Raw genomic sequence first — 17,922 nt, 5'->3', positions numbered from 1 at the left:
TGTTACAGGAAAAGGGGTCCCGATCCAGACCCCAGGAGAGGGTTTTTGGATCTTGAGCAAGAAAGAATTCAGGGCGAGTCCATAGTGCAAAGCAAAAGCAAGTTTATTAAGAAAGTAAAGTGGTGAAAGGACAGCTAGGACAGCTACTCCATAGACACAGTAGAATGTTCCTGAAAGTAAGAGGAGGAATGCATCCACTCTAGGTACAATGCTTGTCTATAATGGGAGATGTGTTCTGCTACAAGGGTTTGTGACAAAAGATTAATTTTCTTAATTACTATATTTTGCAAGAATCAATATTATCTTTAAAGCAGAATTAGGAATGCCTTTGTTCTCCAGATACCAGAGTATCTGGACACTCCCAGCTCTGGGTCTGTTTTAGAAAACATTATTACTTTTTTCCCTTAACTGTAAACATCCAGAGGCTAAGAATACCTAACTTTCTGGGAATGCAGCCCAGCAAATTTCAGCCTCATTTTTCTAGCTCTCACTCAAAATGGAGTCACTGTGGTTCAAATGCCTCTGACAATATGAAAGCAGTTTATTTGGGAGATGATCCTATGGTGTAGAAGCAAGGAACCACAGAGAATTAGACAAGTGAAAAAAGAAGTGTAGCACATTATTGTGATAACAGATTTTGGCAATGCAGTCTTGATTCCAACAAGGACTTTCTGAGAAAAACGCAGCTCTCCCAAAGTTAACTACTTGAGACAGAGACCAAGAGAGTGTTTGCCTTCCAGCTCCCATCCACTCTTTGTCAAATGTTGCCTCAGGGGGTGTTCATGTTCTCACATTTTCAGGTCTCCACATGCACTGGAATGGTCCAATGCCCTCCCATCAGTCGGTGTTATAAGTAATGATGGCGAAGAATCCCAAGAGCAAAAAGCAAAAGATAGGCAGCGCATTCTACATTTGCAGTAGCCAGTTCCTCTAGCAATGGCAAGAGCAATGAGGTAGGCCAAAATTATATAGACAGAAAATTTAAAATGTCCAGACCACCATTCTTAAAGTTCCAGTTAAAATCTCTCTCTGGGACTATTCAGGGTATACAGGAATACAAGATATTTTGCAAGAGAGTTCATGAGGGAGATTTGCAGGCATTTTGTTTTTTGGTTTTTTGGGTTTTTTTTTTTTTTTTTTTGAGACAGTTTTGCTCTGTCGCTCAGGCTGGAGTGCAGTGGCGCGATCTTGGCTCACTGCAAGTTCCACCTCCCAGGTTCACGCTATTCTCCTGCCTCAGCCTCCTGAGTAGCTGGGACTACAAGCGCCTGCCACCACGCCCGGCTGATTTTTTGTATTTTTAGTAGAGTTGGGGTTTCACCGTGTTAGCCAGGATGGTCTCCATCTCCTGACCTCGTGATCTGCCTGCCTCAGCCTCCCAAAGTGCTGGGATTACAGGCGTGAGTCACTGCACCCAGCTGGCATGTTCAATTTATGACAAAGACACAAGGCATTATAGATCATTCTAAGTGAGAAGGAAATGAAGAGAAGGGAGGTAGAAACTGATTCAAGATTCACTCAAAAGGGTAGATCAAATTCAATGAAAGGCTCACTCCAGAGGTGTGAGTAGGTTGGCCAACCACTGTTTTCATGGGGACACTATTTTCTGCCAGAGGTTTGAAAGCCATTGCTATAGTGGGCCAAGCAGAGTGGCAAAAGACCCAAGTGCTAGCTAACATGCACAAAAGTGGCAGGAAGAAAGGTCAAGGGGCAAAAACTCCAATCCTTGATAGGCCACCCAGTTGAAGTGCCATCCTGAAATAAGCCAGCACACTAGGAAAGAGTCTGGCTGAAATCTAGAGCAGCAGCTGAGATAAAACTTGCAGTGATCACCAATTTTTCCAGTTCTATTCCTTCTGGATACATACCAGCATTCTACTGCCCCATCAGACTTCAAGTCATGCTGGCCATGTGTCTTGCTGTGGCCAACAAAAGCAACAGGAAGAGAAGAGGCAGATACATAGGACTTCAAGGAAGAAGTCTACAAATACCAGTGCATCATTCAATATGCTTTTTTCTTCCCCTGTCCCAGTGACTGATGACATTTCAGATGACACCAGCATCTGTGATATTCATAACTGAGTAAGATGTGGAGCAGAGCTCCCAGCAACCTGAAATGGGTTCTCCAAGGGAACAATAAACAGATATATATTTTACTAAACTGCTAAGATTTGGGGGCAGTTTGTTAAACATAACCTAGTGCATCCTGAGAGATAGAGAAAAGCAGGATATAAGCTCAACCAACCCAAAAATGGGAGCACAGTGAATTAGAGTAAGCCCTATGTCCCAGGACTTAGAAACACCAGGTGGCTCATTTTCTTGGCAGCAAAACATCTCCAGGAGAAAGATGAGAAGCCAGTAATCATAACTGGGCCCCCAGAGCCCAAGCCTTATTCTATGCTCCTGTGCATGTGTCCAGCAGGGGCATATGAAAAAGGTACCAAGGATGCCACTACACTCTCCATCTCTGGCCAACCTGGTGATACAGTTAGCCTTTGCGTCCCCACCCAAATCTCATCTTGAATTGTAATCCCATAATCTCTATGTGTCTAGGGAGAGGCCTCCTAGGAAGTGAGTGAATCATGGGGGTGGTTTCCCCTATGCTGTTCTTCTGATAGTGAGTGAGTTTTCATTCATAAGATCTTATGGTTTTATAAGGGGCTTCCTCCTTTGCTCAGCACTCATTCTGTCCTGTTGCCCTGTGAAGAAGGTGTCTGTTTTACCTTCACCTTCTACCATGATTGTAAGTTTTCTGAGGCCTCCCCAGCCATGGGGAACTGAAAGTCAATAAAACCTCCTTCCTTTATTAATTACCCAGTCCATGGCAGTTCTTTATAGCAGTGTGAGAATGGACTAATACACCTAGCCATGAAACTAGGTTAGTATTTTAATCCACAGATGGGTACAAATCACCAGCTTACCCATGAGGACCTGGAAAAAGCAAGGTCAGAAAACAAGAAAAATTAGGTGGTGGTTGACGTTTTTCCTCCACTGAATTTGGTCACCAGTCTGTTCTTGAGATCTTTTCTCTCTTTGAAGTTTGCCTTCCCTCCCTTTGGTTCCAATTTTCCATCTAAAGTGAATCTCATGAATGCCTGTGTGCTGCTGTCATCCTCAGGCCAACACCTTCCAATGACCAGAGGAAAACTGGATAAACTCTACTTTCAAAGCAGCCCACCTTTTTAATGTGCCCACCAAGTTTCTCCTCCCTGTGTAAGGATAATCTTCATGGAACAGAGATGATGGATCATCAGTGATCCCAAAAATAAATCAAGGTGCTCATTCCACTCTGGTTACCACCCACTTCTCAATCTCTGTGTGAAAACCCACCACTCACAGGCATCTCTCTCCTTCCTTCTGTCTGCTACTTCACTTCACCCTTACACTTCACCCTTACACTTCTTTTTCAATATTAGAATTATGTATATAAAAAACAAGCTGTTTTCAAAAAATAAAAAGGAAAAGAAGGTCATTCATTCTTTCACAGGCCCAAGAGAGGGAGCTGGGGAAAATAGCCCCAAAGCATTTTACCTTGGATTGGCTCTCCTAGAAACCTTTAGGTTTTCTTGTTACCCATTAAGGACCTCTTCAAAATGGCAGTCTCCATCCTCTAAGAGTCACAAACATAACAGGTTTCTCATATTGCCTGATTTTTCTAAGCTTCCCAGCTCCAATAACCTCCCTCTTCTCTTGCATCTGGAACCTTTTGACTTTACCTATTGATCATGTCACCTCTTCCATTGCCCATCCTCAGCCCATCAGAGACCCCATCTCTCAAGAGCAGTGACGACCACTTTGGGTGACTCTTTCAGGCTTAACTTTTAAAGTTCCCTTTTCTAGTAGGTTTTGTAATCACGACTCCAAAAAGACAAGCTGTTCTTTATATTTCAGTTTCTACGACGTAAAAGCCAAAGACTTTCCGAGTTTAAGGTACGTCAGTCAGGGGTCACTTAGAAGCCCAACTTAACAAGATTGCTTTCCTCACTCTGTGAGCTATTTAATTCCTTTTAGCTCTGTTCTGCTGCTGACTGATTGGCAGAATTGTTTCAAGGTGACTTCCAAGGGACTGTATGTACCCACATGCAGCATGTTTGCTAAATCACAAGCGACAAGAACTATGGTCTAGGTCATTATTTTTACCCAAGTAAATATGAAAATACACATACCTATCTGATCTTTTTATTTAAATTTGGCTTCATATGTTTTATACAGCCCACATTACTATTATTTACTGTAGTTTTCTTTTGACTATTTCTCTCTAGCTGTACCTAAGTGCTGGAGTTTTCCAAAGTATATCCCCGTTCTGCTTCTTTTCTCCCTTGACATACCCTTCCTGTAAGTGTCTGCACTTATATCAGGCCACTTATAAAATATGAACAGATTCATGTGTATCTGTTGCTTTCATGCAAGCAGAATAAAGAACTGGTGCATAATTATCCATGCTGTCTCTTTCAGACTTAGTACATTGAGGGAAATGTTGAAATGGTAGCATAGTAGCAACCTCTCCCAACCTGGGTAACTTAGTGACTGTGATGCACTAATCTCCCTGCCAAATTGACTTAAAAAGAAATAAATATTTGGGTTTTAAGGCTCTGTGATTCGCGACATGCTTGTTAGAACATAGTAAGCTACCCTACCCTGACTGGTTACTGGGATCCACTTAACTATGCAATCGATTATCACTAATGCTTTCCTTTCCTTGACTTTCTATACCCATGTGGTAAGTAAATCCTGATAGTTCAAATTTCCAAAAGTTCCTTTGACTACTGGAGTATTTTTTTAAATATGGCTGGTTTATTCATTTTTTTTAATTTCTAGAAAATCCTTATGAAGGATTTTTTATATAATCACCTATTTTAAATAATAAATCTTTAAGAATATCGGCATTATTTTATTTATAGGACATGGCAGTCTTAGAAATTGAAGCATGTAAAAGCATATCCAAAACGTAAGAAACTTCATCACAGAAGGACAGTAACTCTTCCCAAACCACTACTTTACAAAATAGATATGCCTATCCCTAGTATATACTTCTGTCAAGAAAGACTGCAGGTAGAAAGGAAAATCAGGATAAGAGGATAACAGAACAAAAAACCACCTGCTTTCCAAAGCCTTTCAGTCTCTAGAATTTATGACAACCTTACTTTCCAGAGTGAGCCCAAACACTAAACCTAACCATAAGCTAACTTACCCTATTTTTCTCAGCACCCTTTCCCTCCTATAGTTAACCACTTGCTGTGAAAGCAACAAGCCAATGTTATTATCCCTAATTTTAAAAAAAATGTAAATAAGACAGAATGACCATTTAAACAGATCAATTCTGCACATTTGTAGCCCAGCAAGGTTGCTTCCCAGAGATTCTGGTTGGCAGCTAATTTCTCCTTGCACATGGACTGCCTCCTTTTGTCTGCCTGCCATTCATTTTGGTGTGGACCTATAAGTTTAGAGAAAAGCGCTGCCCAAAAATAATATTACTAAGCATTATTTTTATTAGTTCTCTTTTTATTCCTATGAGAGTCTCTCTAGGGAACTCCATGTTATATTTGGAAGACAGTAACATGGAATATGCAAAATGGAATGAGTGGTAGCTATACTTTCTCCTCAGCTACTAAGCACCCAGGAGTCTTACCTGGAGCAGTATTTAAACTCGCATATTTAAATATAAAGAATGATTTTTAATGGCTGTGCCCTACAGGATTTACCGACTATTATTCCCACCTTAGACATAAATAACCAAGTGAAAGGCAAGAGAAGAAAATTCATTGCTGGTACAGTCTCTATAAAAACTATAGAAATTGCTGAGATTATATTTTCCTAAAGTAAAAACTGAATAATAGTAAATTAATATTAATCATCTGTTGATTATTGTTTTAAGGCAAATTCTTCCAAGATCAAAATGCACTTAGGCACCTTAGATTGCTTTTTCTTCCCTATAATTTCATTTTTGAATACTTATTTAACCATTTTAAACAATTTGAAAAATTGCTAGCTATTAGGATTCTATAATTTTTTTCAGAATGAGTATTTTTAAAGTTGTAGATTTAAAAGCATAGAAGGAAAATGCTGACATTTTCTTCAAGCAAAAAGTTTTTTTCTCCTCTCTAGCTCCCTCTTCCTCAACACCTCCCCACCTTCCCAACTCTCCACCCCTCATGAATCTGTATTCCTGAATAAGAGGGTGTGATTGAGGAAGGTCAGAATTTAAAAGATTAAGAGAAAACCCACCTGAAAAAAAATCCTCGGGAAAGTCTTCCTCAAGTATGCCTAGTTCCTGTGTGACATGCAGAACTAACTGGAGGTCTTCCGAAGAAAGTTGATAGAGTCCTCAGGTAGTCACAGAATAGGTGGGCTGCAGCCAGAGAATCACAGCCATAAATGCTGCCAGTAACAGGCTGAGCTTTGGAACTCTTTGAGTGGAATGGAAACCAAATATCCTATGTTCTCACTTATAAATGAGAGCTAAGCTACGAAGATACAAAGCCATGAGAATGATATAATGGACTGTGGGGACTTCAGTAGGGAAAGACTGGGAGCAGGGTAAGGGATAAATAAACTATACATTGGGTACAGTGTACACTGCTCAGGTGACAGGTGCAATAAAATCTCAGAAATCACCACTAAATAACTTACCCATATAACCAAAAATCACCGATACCCCCAAAATTGAAATTAAAATTAAAAATTTTTAAAAATTCATTGTCTGAGTGATGAACTGGGGACAAGCTTGCATTACCACTAGAAGTAAACTAAAACCTGTACCCTACTGTATCTCCCTCTAGTCCCTTTTGCCTTTGAACACGTGGAAAGTGATCGCAGCTGCTTGAGGCTGTAGCTTCCACACATTCCAGGAAGCACTGCACTCACATCCACCCCCACTCCCCTGTATGAGGAGTCCCCATACAGCTTCTAAAGTCTTCCTTTTTGAACATACAAGTGCCATATTATGAGCAGTGTTGGCCTTAGTTGTTCGCTACTTTGGGTGTCATTTTCTACCATGGTGCTATTTCAGTCATGGTTGTTTTCTCTTGTATGTGCTTGGATGAACACTAAGTAGAAGTTTCTAGAAAACAGAGGATAGAGCTATTTGGAAAATCTGGCAACAAGAAATTCAGAAATAATCATGAAAAGAATGGAGCAGAGCTAAGAGATGCCATCAAGAGAACAGTGACCGTCCAAAAACCTGGGAAAACACCCAAGTGCTCAGCATGGTCCTCCTGCAACACAACGCAACCCCAGGCTTCCTCCTCACCCTCCCTTTGTCATGCCATCTCTCTTATTTACTAGACTCAGGCCACTTCTTGTTTTTCAAATATGCCTATTATTTGTTGGGATAGTTGCACATGTCTCTGTGCTTAAAATACTCTTGCCCCCACTGTAATATTCTCTTGTTTCCACCTATCCTTCAGGTCCCAGATTAAGAGCCACTCCATGTGGGAGGCCTTCCATGACCCTCCAGTCTAAACAAGATTTCCTGACTTATATGCTCTCGTAGGCCTCTGCACATCTTTTCACTTAACTATGGTTTATAATGATATGTGTGTCCTTCATCCACAGCCACGTAGTAGTACATGTAATTTCGACCTCTTCACTATGCTATCAGCTTCAAGAGGTGTGGGGCATTTGTTAGTTTTGCTAATGAATAGAGCTCTGTAAAAGCACAGTGCTTGGTACTTACTAGGATGAGTCATGGTTATTGAATGAAGAATAAACACTTGAGCAAGCAAGTGAAAAACTAGTAAAGCAACAAAGAAGATTATATTGGCAAGAAAGAGTTAGTAGGCAAAGATTATTTTAGGGGAAAGCTGTAACAATAATCCTAGTGCTTATCTTTTTGTACTTCCCAATAAATTCAACCTCCTTCATTTCATTAGGGACCCAGAAACAGGAGAAGCATGGTGAATGGATACATGAAAGGCAACTGGCAGTTTCTGACCTACTCTGGAGATTCTTTTTGTGTGTGTTAAGTGGTTATTTTTAGTAACAACACCTTGCATTTTTGTCACATCTTAGGCTTTCCAACAAGCTTTTCTCTGACCTTTTTGACATGCTTACACCTGAGACACTTCCTGTTCTGGTTCCAGCTGGATTTTCAATGTTTCTGTAATAGGTTTTGCAGATGTTTCCAAGGTTAATATCTCTTAGGCATTTAAATCTTGTCTGTATATTAGTTGGGTCCACTCCAATTAGGTCATTTCTGTTCTATTAATACTCGTTTTTTAAATGTAGAAACTATAAAAACAAATGATTTAATTAAAGGTGAAAGATAGGGTGTGTGCCTTATTACACTAATATCAAACATAGATTTCTTTGTGCTATATCCTCACCTTCCCCAGGAACTGCTAAATCTCACTTTTGGTCATGGTCTTATGTGGCATCAATCTATACTAAGATCCTATAATTACCCTTACCTAATTTTCTTTTTTAATACAGTCCTAATATTTTCTAGAGCCCTCTCCAAAAGGTCAGTACAGACTATCACTGCATTTCTTTAAGTCCACTTAGTAATATTTAAGACTTTCCACTTTTACTGCAGCTGCAATTGCTGCTACATTACTCTTTTCCTTTTCATCCATCTCTGTCTCTTTAAATTTGCACATCCATGCATTGTATCCCATTGTTGCAGGGAAGAGCAGTCTTTTTGTCCAATCTGAGAAACCACCACACTAATTTTTATCTGATGTACTGCTCACACTTGGCTCCTGATGTTATTCTGTGCTGAGCTCAGTATTCTGCGCACTACATACAGTAACTGCTGCGGTTCCTATGCAGTCTTCATTGCTGCTCTCAGGTACGGATGATTCTTTTCAGTCTTGTTGGCCACCATGACTACATAGCAAGGAGCTATAGTTGTGCTGTCTGTTATGGCTTCACACTGTCACTGTCTCTGGTTTTACAAGACTCCTGGGTTTCAACAGTCACTCCAGTTTGGTTAATCCTTGGGTCCCAAGGATTTTTATAATATGATTTAAGGTAGGATAGAACAACTTATAGGAAAGGTACTTTGGGAAAACTACTATTTTCTAAAGAAAAAAGCATACGCCTCTTTTTTATATGTTGTTTTTATACCTTTATCAACGTGTAAGAACCTGGATCATGCTCAAATTGCTACTTTTGTAACAGAAGTCCTTAACTATTTTTTCTTTTGATTTTAACTCTTTCCTGAAGTGATCTCTAATCATATTTTCAACTAAATTAACATATTTGATATTTATGTCCATTCTATGTATCAAACAGGGCAGTTAATACCATTTTCTTTTTCAGATAAGAATATTGAATTCAGGATACTTATTTATTAGAGTTGGGGTCTCACTGTGTCACCCAGGGCACAGTGCAGTGGCATGATCATGACTCACTGCAGCCTCGAACTCCTGGGCTTTCAAGCACACCTCTCACCTCAGCCTCCCAAGTAGCTGGGACTACAGGCATGAGCCACCATGCCCAGCTGAACTCAAGATATTTAACTTACCCGTGGTTACACGGCATGTTCAAGACAACTAAGAAAATGCAATTCAGTCCTGATTCTGAGCTCAGTGTTCTTTTGGCAACATTATGTAATCACTGTGCTAGAAATAAAATTACTCCCTTTATCAATGCCATTCTGTGCTTTTCCTCATGCACCCAGGCGTTTCTTAGGCTTTGGGGATATGGATGGATATGCATGAAGGGAAGAAATTATGAGGTGCAAATAAAAGAAAAATAAAGCATGTGATTGTATTTTCTCTCATATATATCCAGTAAACACACTTATTTCAATGGTATAAGCATTTTGCAGGCAGAGGCTTCTTGACATCTTGAAAACTGATGAAGCTGGAGTGTACCAATGAGCCAATAATTGTGTGCGGCATTTTGAACTCTAGTCCTAATTCTGTCACTAGATACATGTCTTCCCATTCTAAGATATTCTATTTTTAACACCTTTTCCAAGAAGGAGAAAGATTTTTTTCTCCAAAGGAAATGCAGACATTAACAAAAAGTTTTGAACAAAACTAGAAAGTCTTTAACATCATTGCTATATCAATGGAGTACTCCTAAGCCCAATAACCATGAAACCATGAAATTATTCTGCCTACCTTATGTTCATCTCAAGAGAACTTATCACACACAAAGCCTGTGTGCCCTTGAAGAGCTTTTCTGTTGAAGTGGGTTGTACCGACTATACACTGTTCTCTTTCAAAGAAATATCTCAGTAAGGAAAAGATAATGACAATGGTGAGGGGTTTCTGTTTGTTTATTTCACTGTTTTCGAGTTATTTAAATGGTAGCTGTCACTGAAAAGGTGTGGGAAGTATAAATGGGGGGAAGTAGATTTAATAAATAAATGACTAACAGAAGGCTGTTAGAAACTGTAGCCATCTTAGTTAAAATATTTCTCAAGAGCACTCAAGAGAAGGACTAATCAAGTATTACCAAAGGTCAAAGATAGCCATCATCCTTCTTCTCATAGTACACTTAAAAACAAGCTTGACAGTGTACCACAAAAGTCAGTAAATAGGGATTTACAGATAGAAATGACTCTGTCAGTTTTTCTGATTCATCAAATGAGATCCTAGACTAGCAGATGATTCTGGTGAGGAGGGTCAGAACCTAGCTGGAGGAAACTGCCCTAGTCATATAGCTTCTTTGGATGACTTTTACTTTTTATTTTCTATTGTCAGGTGTTGGCCACAGGTTTGATGGTACTCTAAGAAACCTGCTGACTTAGTGTATGACTCTTAAGCAAAATCAGGATCATTTAGGATTTATTAATGCTGATTTCATGTTGGGCAGGAGAGCCAGGAAGAGTTGTCAATTCATGTTTGTGTCTGTCCCATGACTGAGTAAATGTATGTTATTATCTACTTACAGAAAATGTCACTTGGCCTGCTCTTGTGTTGCTAAAATGGATAAGGGTGAATGGTGCAGACAGTTCTGTCAACCATACTTCAAGCTGTCTAAATGGTTTCCACAAATTCCCACCTATAAAGGACAAGGTCAAAAGCATTGAGGAGGTGTCACCTCATTAAGACCGAAATGCATCTGGCTCCAAGCCCCACGCAACTAACCCTGATGCTAAAATTAGTCATATATATACTTGAGTACTCCATCTTTCTATCTCACATTTGGTCCCATTAAGCACAGAGGACAGTTAATAAAGGAAGAAAAATTATTCCAGCTAAATTAATTGAGCTCTAGTACAAAGGAGGGTGAGCATTGCCTTTCAGTCTATTTCTAAAAGAACAATGGAGCTTTTATTGTCCATAATGCTGAGTGCCTGAATTCTTATTTAATTCTTTCTTAGGCTTCAGGTATAAGATTCCCCCAGTGGAGGAAGCTCAGAAGTGTGTTTCTGCCTCAGTTCCTTCAGTAGAAAAGAGTGCTGCATACATCTAAGTAAAAGACAACAAACACACACACAACTCAAGCACATGAAAAAAAACCAAGATAACTATGGTTCATCATATGCTATCAGCGAACTTGCACAGGGCCTTTTTCTGTAGCCATCTGGGGGCAGAAAGTTTAATTAATATGTTCATGACTCCTCCCCCAAAATATACAATACCTTCTAAGCATATTATCATCAGAAGAACAAGTTTATCATCATGCTTACTTATGAAAAGAATAAACCAAGTTTAAGATTGGGAGAGACATGGAGATCATTTAGTTCAACACTGTCTCTCAAAAAATTTTAAGTCAGTGAGGTTTGAAGACTTACCCAGTGATCTGCTAGTTCATGAAAAAGCACCGGTCAGGCTGGGCGCGGTGGTTTGCGCTTGTAATCTTAGCACTTTGGGAGGCCGAGGTGGGTGGATCATGAGGTCAGGAGATCAAGACCATTCTGGCTAACACAGTGAAATCCTGTCTCTACTAAAAATACAAAAAATTAGCCGGGTGTGGTGGCAGACACCTGTAGTCCCAGCTACTCAGGAGGCTGAGGCAGGAGAATGGCATGAACCCAGGAGGCAGAGTTTGCAGTGAGCCAAGATTGTGCCACTGCACTCCAGCCTGGGCGACAGAGCGAGACTCAGTCCCAAGAAAAAAAAAAGCACTGGTCAAATCCTAGGTCTTCTAGAAGCTGTGGCACTGCAATTTCTGCTATTTTCACTGAACTGCACTGCTTCTGGCCATACTAGAAAGAGTCCCTTAACATTTTCCTTGAATATAAAAATAATGCATTTTCTATGGCCAAGTTTTCATACTTCAGCAGGACTAAAAATCACCTGAGGTCTACAATAAAAATTCAGACTCTTGAGAGATATACCCCCAACTCACTCTGAGATATTCTGATTTAAGAGGGTGATGCCAATAAATAAATAAATAAATAAACTACTTTGAAAAGCTACTTTAACAGGCCCTCAGATGATTTTAATGCAGGTAGACCACGAAACCCACTTTGAGAAATACAGTTCTACATGACTGATTATAACAATGACAAACAGGTTGAGAAACAATAAGATTCTTTTTCTATTTTATGAAATGCAATTAAATAACCTCCCTGTCTTTATCTCACTCCCTGAGTAAAAGTAATTTTTATCTTCTCAACAAAACCTATAATTAGAAAGATTTCAAAGGACTTCTTGTCTTATCTTCTCTGCTTCCTTTCAAATTCCATGCCATTGACTCTATTTTTTTCAGTCACATTCTGATGCTAAATTGAGATTTAGGGATGATCAAAGTACAAATATACCTGAAGCCATAATTTCACTTTATCATTCTATTTTCCTTAAGTTAGTTCAACCTTGCATACAAACAAAATAAGTTCAATTATCTCTGGCAGATTCTGTGAGGATATTTAGAGCAGGAGTTCCCAATCCCCAGGTACCCATCTGTGGCCTGATAGGAACTGGGCCACACAGCAGGAAGTGAGTGGTGGATGAGGAAGTGAAGCTTCCTCTGTAGTTGCTGCCACTCCCCATCACTTGCATTACCACCTGAGCTCTACCTCCTGTCAGATCAGCAGTGGCATTAGAATCTCATAGAGCATAAACCCTATTGTGAACCACACATGCAAGGGATCTAGGTTGCACACTCACTATGAGAATCTAATGCCTGATGATCTGTCACTGTCTCTCATCACCCCCAGATGGGAACTATCTAATTGAAGGAAAACAAGCTCAGGGCTCACACTGATTCTACAATATGGTAAGTTGTATAATTATTTCAATATATAAAACAATGTAATGATAATAGAAATAAAGTACACAATAAATGTAATGTGCTTGAATCATCCCAAAACAATCTCCTGCCCCCAGTCTGTGGAAAAACTGTCTTTCAAGAAACCGGTCCCTGGTGCCAAAAAGTTCGAAGACTGCTTACTTAGAGACACTAAAAGTAGTCCTTTGCATAGCTTCAAGAAGTAGGGGAGGTAAAGCACCAGCATCTCTTAGGACATTGAACATTCTTATTGTTGTGATGGAGCAGTTGCAGTACAAAGATGTGAAAATTCAGAGTGGGAAGAATACTTTTAGCTCAGGGAAACAATGCAAAGTATGTAACAGCCATAGAATCTGAGCTGAGAATTGAAGAACAAGTCAGGAAGGGTAAAGGGGAAGTAGTAATTATTGAATGTGTACAATGTGCCAAGTATTTAACATGAGAGAAAAAGGGAAAGGACGATGCAGTATTATTCCTCTGGGAAGAAAGAACAGATCTCCATTTAGTGATGCTCTGTCATTGATGAACAATTTAGATACTGTGAAAATAGTCTATCTGTGCATGGCCAGGATAAGCTAGGAATGGGCTCCTAGGAAGAAAAAAAACCACAGTTTTTACCTTTTTGAAAAATGCATTTGATATGGTTTGGTGCTGTGTTTCCACGCAAATCTCATGTCACACTGTAATTCCCACATATCAGGGGAGGTTCCTGGTGGAAGGTGATTGGATCATGGAGGGAGTTTCCAATAGTTTCACAACATAACCATAGTGCTGTCTCATGATAGAGTTCTCATGAGATCTGGTTGTTTAAAGGTTTTGGCACCTTCCCCTTTGCTCTCACTCTCTCCCGCCACTATGTGAAACAGGGGGCTTACTTCCCCTTCACCTTCCACCATGACTGTCAGTTTCCTGAGGTCTCCTCAGCCCTATGGAACTGTGAGTCAATTAAACCTCTTTTCTTCATAAACTACCCAGTCTTAGGTAGTTCTTTACAGCAGTATGAGAACAGACTAATATAGTATTCTTTAATAAAACCAGAGAAAGTTGATCTGCATAGTGAAGTTTTTGTTTTTTTGTTTTTAATTTTCTCCAGGTAAGAACAGAAAAAAAGTGGGGGCAGCAGACCAAACTGTTAGGCAGATCTGAGGTCACCAGTGAGGCAGAACCAGGGATTAATGCCAGAAGGGCTCAGGTAAAACATGCAAATACTCAGATCCTGAAAGATACCAGGAGGGATGCTGGCCTATTTAATGTATAATGGGTGATGTTAATAAACTAATATTGATTAATGTTAAATTTTAAAGGATGGGTTAATACTAACTGAATGAGTTAATCACATTCCAGGGCCTGACATCCAGGTACCATATTCTGTATCATCCTTAATACGAACAAACAAGGTAGGACTTATTGTTGTATTTTGTGCAAGAGGAAGCTGAGGCTCAGGGAATTAAAATGACTTGTTCAAGCTCAAATAGCTAGTAAATGATGTCACTGTACAGTTAGAACCCAAAATGGTCTGATTCTAAACATCCTTACTCTTTCCATTATTTCCTGCCACCTCCTAAGATATTTGAACTTGTGGAAATACAAAGTGAAATATTTTGTTTTGCTTTATTAAGGTGCTGAGTGAGCAAAGCTCTGCCCAACACAGTAGCAACATCAAGAAGACGAGAGAGAAAATACACCACAAGTAGGTTAAACCTCAGTCAGCAGAGTTAAGACTATGGTGACACCAAGAAAAGGACATAGGCACATTTTAAGCACTTTTTTTTTAGTCTCTCAAGAAAAAGAATTAATGGGTTGATCATTGCCGTGCTCAAGCTATGAGCTCCTTAAATGCAAAGGATTAAGTTCTCACACCTTGCAGGATAAATGATAATTTACCAGTAAAGAGAGACATATTAGACCTGTCACAAATGGGTTTTATAATATTCAGGGCCGCAATGGCAAGCGAATGAACGTTCCACGTTGTCAGTTTCAGCTTTTCTGGTTAAATTAACATCTCCAACAATACACCCTTCTGGAAGGAAAGAAGAAAGGACCAGGGGTTGGTGGGGGGGATATATTCTGATGATGAAAATGTGCCACTAAACTAATCTAACTTTATTTGTTATGAGTAAGAAGAAAATACTGAGACCAAAACACAGCTGCACATATTTGATTATCTAAGCTTATCTCTGTGTTTCTTTTGTAAGTTTCTGCCACTTCTCTCTACTTCTCTCTACTTCTCCCGCGCAATGGCATGACCCTGTAATTATCACTCTCTAATCTTCCATAAGCAATCCCACTCTCTCCACTCTGCCTCTTCTTCCTTTTCTCCCAGAGCATCTGTTCAAACTGTAGCTTCCATATCCTCAAACCTTCCCTAATCACCTCAGCTTAACCATAACGTTTGCCCTGGTCCCTTAGCCACCTCTCTTCAGTTGCTCTCTGATTTCTTCCTTACCTTTGTTTTTCTTCAAATGTGCTTATCATTAGCTAGAATTGTTTTACAGCTCGATGTGTCTATTGACAGTATCTATCTTCCAGTCACAAACTCAAGTGCCATGAGACCAGGGACATTTTCTGAATTGTCCCAGAATTTAGAATATTTTCCAGGACTCTTAATGCCTAAAAAAATATTTTTGAGCATTAAATTGGTAAGAGAGGTAAGTATATGACTAGGGAAGGGAGAAGTCACATGCAGAGCCACTGACAACTTTTCTGTTTCCCTTCACTGTAATCTCCCTGGACTAAGAAGCCAGTTGGGCCAGCTGTTACCATCCCAGCCCCTAGAACAACATGAAGTTGTGTATTTGGAACATCTTAGTACACTGACAGTTAGCAAGGCTATTTCGTTACCTCTTGAAAAACCCATGGGCTACTTGTACATCTGTTGAGATAATTTTGTTTAGAAACCCCTGGCAAACAAAGCAAAACAGAGTGGTGCCCAAAGAACGTAAGAAATGGATGGATATATAAGCAAGGGAAAGTCTTCTTCATTTCTTCACTGGTCTGGCCACAGTCTGTCTTGTCTGAGGTCTATTTATGTTTCCAACCCTTCAAGATTTAGAGAACTTTCCTTCCCCAAAACCTGTTTATAGCCTTAGATGACCATGTAGTGTTCCAATTTGTCCTGTGCAGGCCCCAGGCAGCACTGTTTGCTGCACTTTCGTGGGCTGTTACCATGGCCTCTATAGATTAATGGGGGCCTGGAACCTTAACCAGGCAAGCTAGGAAGGGGTCTCTATGCAAATCCTGAAGAAACTACCTTGACTCTTCTGACAGATCTCTTTCAGCCAAGTCATCCTCCAGTGGGAAGAGAATACTCTTTCTTGATCCATTTCTTATAATCCCATGTCTAAAACATAGAAGCAGGTCAGGGAGGCAATATTAGAGAGGAAATTTCATCTCCCTTCATGACATTAAATTATTTTAGATGTGAATCTTAGGAAAATTTATCTAAATTTTAGGAAATTTATCTCCAATATTGATGTAATGATTTTTATGTTATAGGGTTGGGAGAGTACAGTGATATTTCTAACATAACACATGATACATAGTAGCCACTGAATAAAAACATTTTTTCATAACTTATTTGCCCAGGTGTTTGAAGTTAGGTGTACTCATTTATGAAACCTCTCCAAACCCTGCTCTTGTGTTTAACTGAGAATCTTGGATTCCTCTTTCCATGTGTTCCCTTAAGTACCATGTTTCCTGAAAATGGTAGGTGCAAATAGTGTTTCCTTCCTGCACATCACAACTCTACCTATTCCAAACCCAGTATACCTACTGTATTGTGTGGGAAGAGTGCATCATGCATGAATAGCTCTGCCTCTTGGCTACTTTCCTTATCAGAGATTAATAAAATTTCCTGCAGCAAATGAATGATCAAGAGACACAAACCCCAATAACCTCACTTTTCAAATTAATGCTTTATATGCATTTTCTCATTTAAGCCTCCCAATCCCATGAGGTAATTATGTTACTGGAATTGAGAATTTCTACAGTTCAAATAATTTGACCAACTTGACTCAGTAAATGACAAAATTGGCTTCAGTACAGGTCTGCCTGTCACTAAAGCCCAAATTTGAAGCTCTCACTCTATTGCCGTTTTTGATAACTCACCATTTAATCACTCTCATTAGAAAACAGACCACATTCTTTTTTTTTTTTTTTTTTTTGAGGCAGAGTCTCGCTCTGTCGCCCGGACTGGAGTGCAGTGGCCAGATCTCAGCTCACTGCAAGCTCCGCCTCCCGGGTTTACGCCATTCTCCTGCCTCAGCCTCCCGAGTAGCTGGGACTACAGGCGCCCGCCACCTCGCCCGGCTAGTTTTTGTATTTTTAGTAGAGACGGGGTTTCACCGTGTTAGCCAGGATGGTCTCGATCTCCTGACCTCGTGATCCGCCCGTCTCGGCCTCCCAAAGTGCTGGGATTACAGGCTTGAGCCACCGCGCCCGGCCCAGACCACATTCTTAATGTGAACTTAATAATATCCATACTGAAAACAATATTTCAAATATTTTTGATATTATTAGGCCCTTATTATGTTATATAATGTAAGTAAAATGAGACTCATTTAAGACAAATAATCTCATTAGAATCACTGGTTCAGGAATTAGAAGTAGCCATAAGACACCGAGCTCCTGTCAGTACACATGTCCAAAGCAAAGTACTAAAACCTAATGAAATACAAGTTGCCTCATGAATGAAATATTTGACTTACCTGTGGTCAGCTAATCAGTTAAGAACATTCATTGCCTGAAAGCTAAAGATGTGCAATTATAAACATCCTGCAGGGGTTATCTTGT

The sequence above is a fragment of the Trachypithecus francoisi genome, unplaced genomic scaffold (assembly GCF_009764315.1).
Source record: "Trachypithecus francoisi isolate TF-2019V2 unplaced genomic scaffold, Tfra_2.0 Contig01440, whole genome shotgun sequence".
Lineage (NCBI taxonomy): Eukaryota > Metazoa > Chordata > Mammalia > Primates > Cercopithecidae > Trachypithecus > Trachypithecus francoisi.
This window is presented reverse-complemented; position numbering follows the sequence as displayed.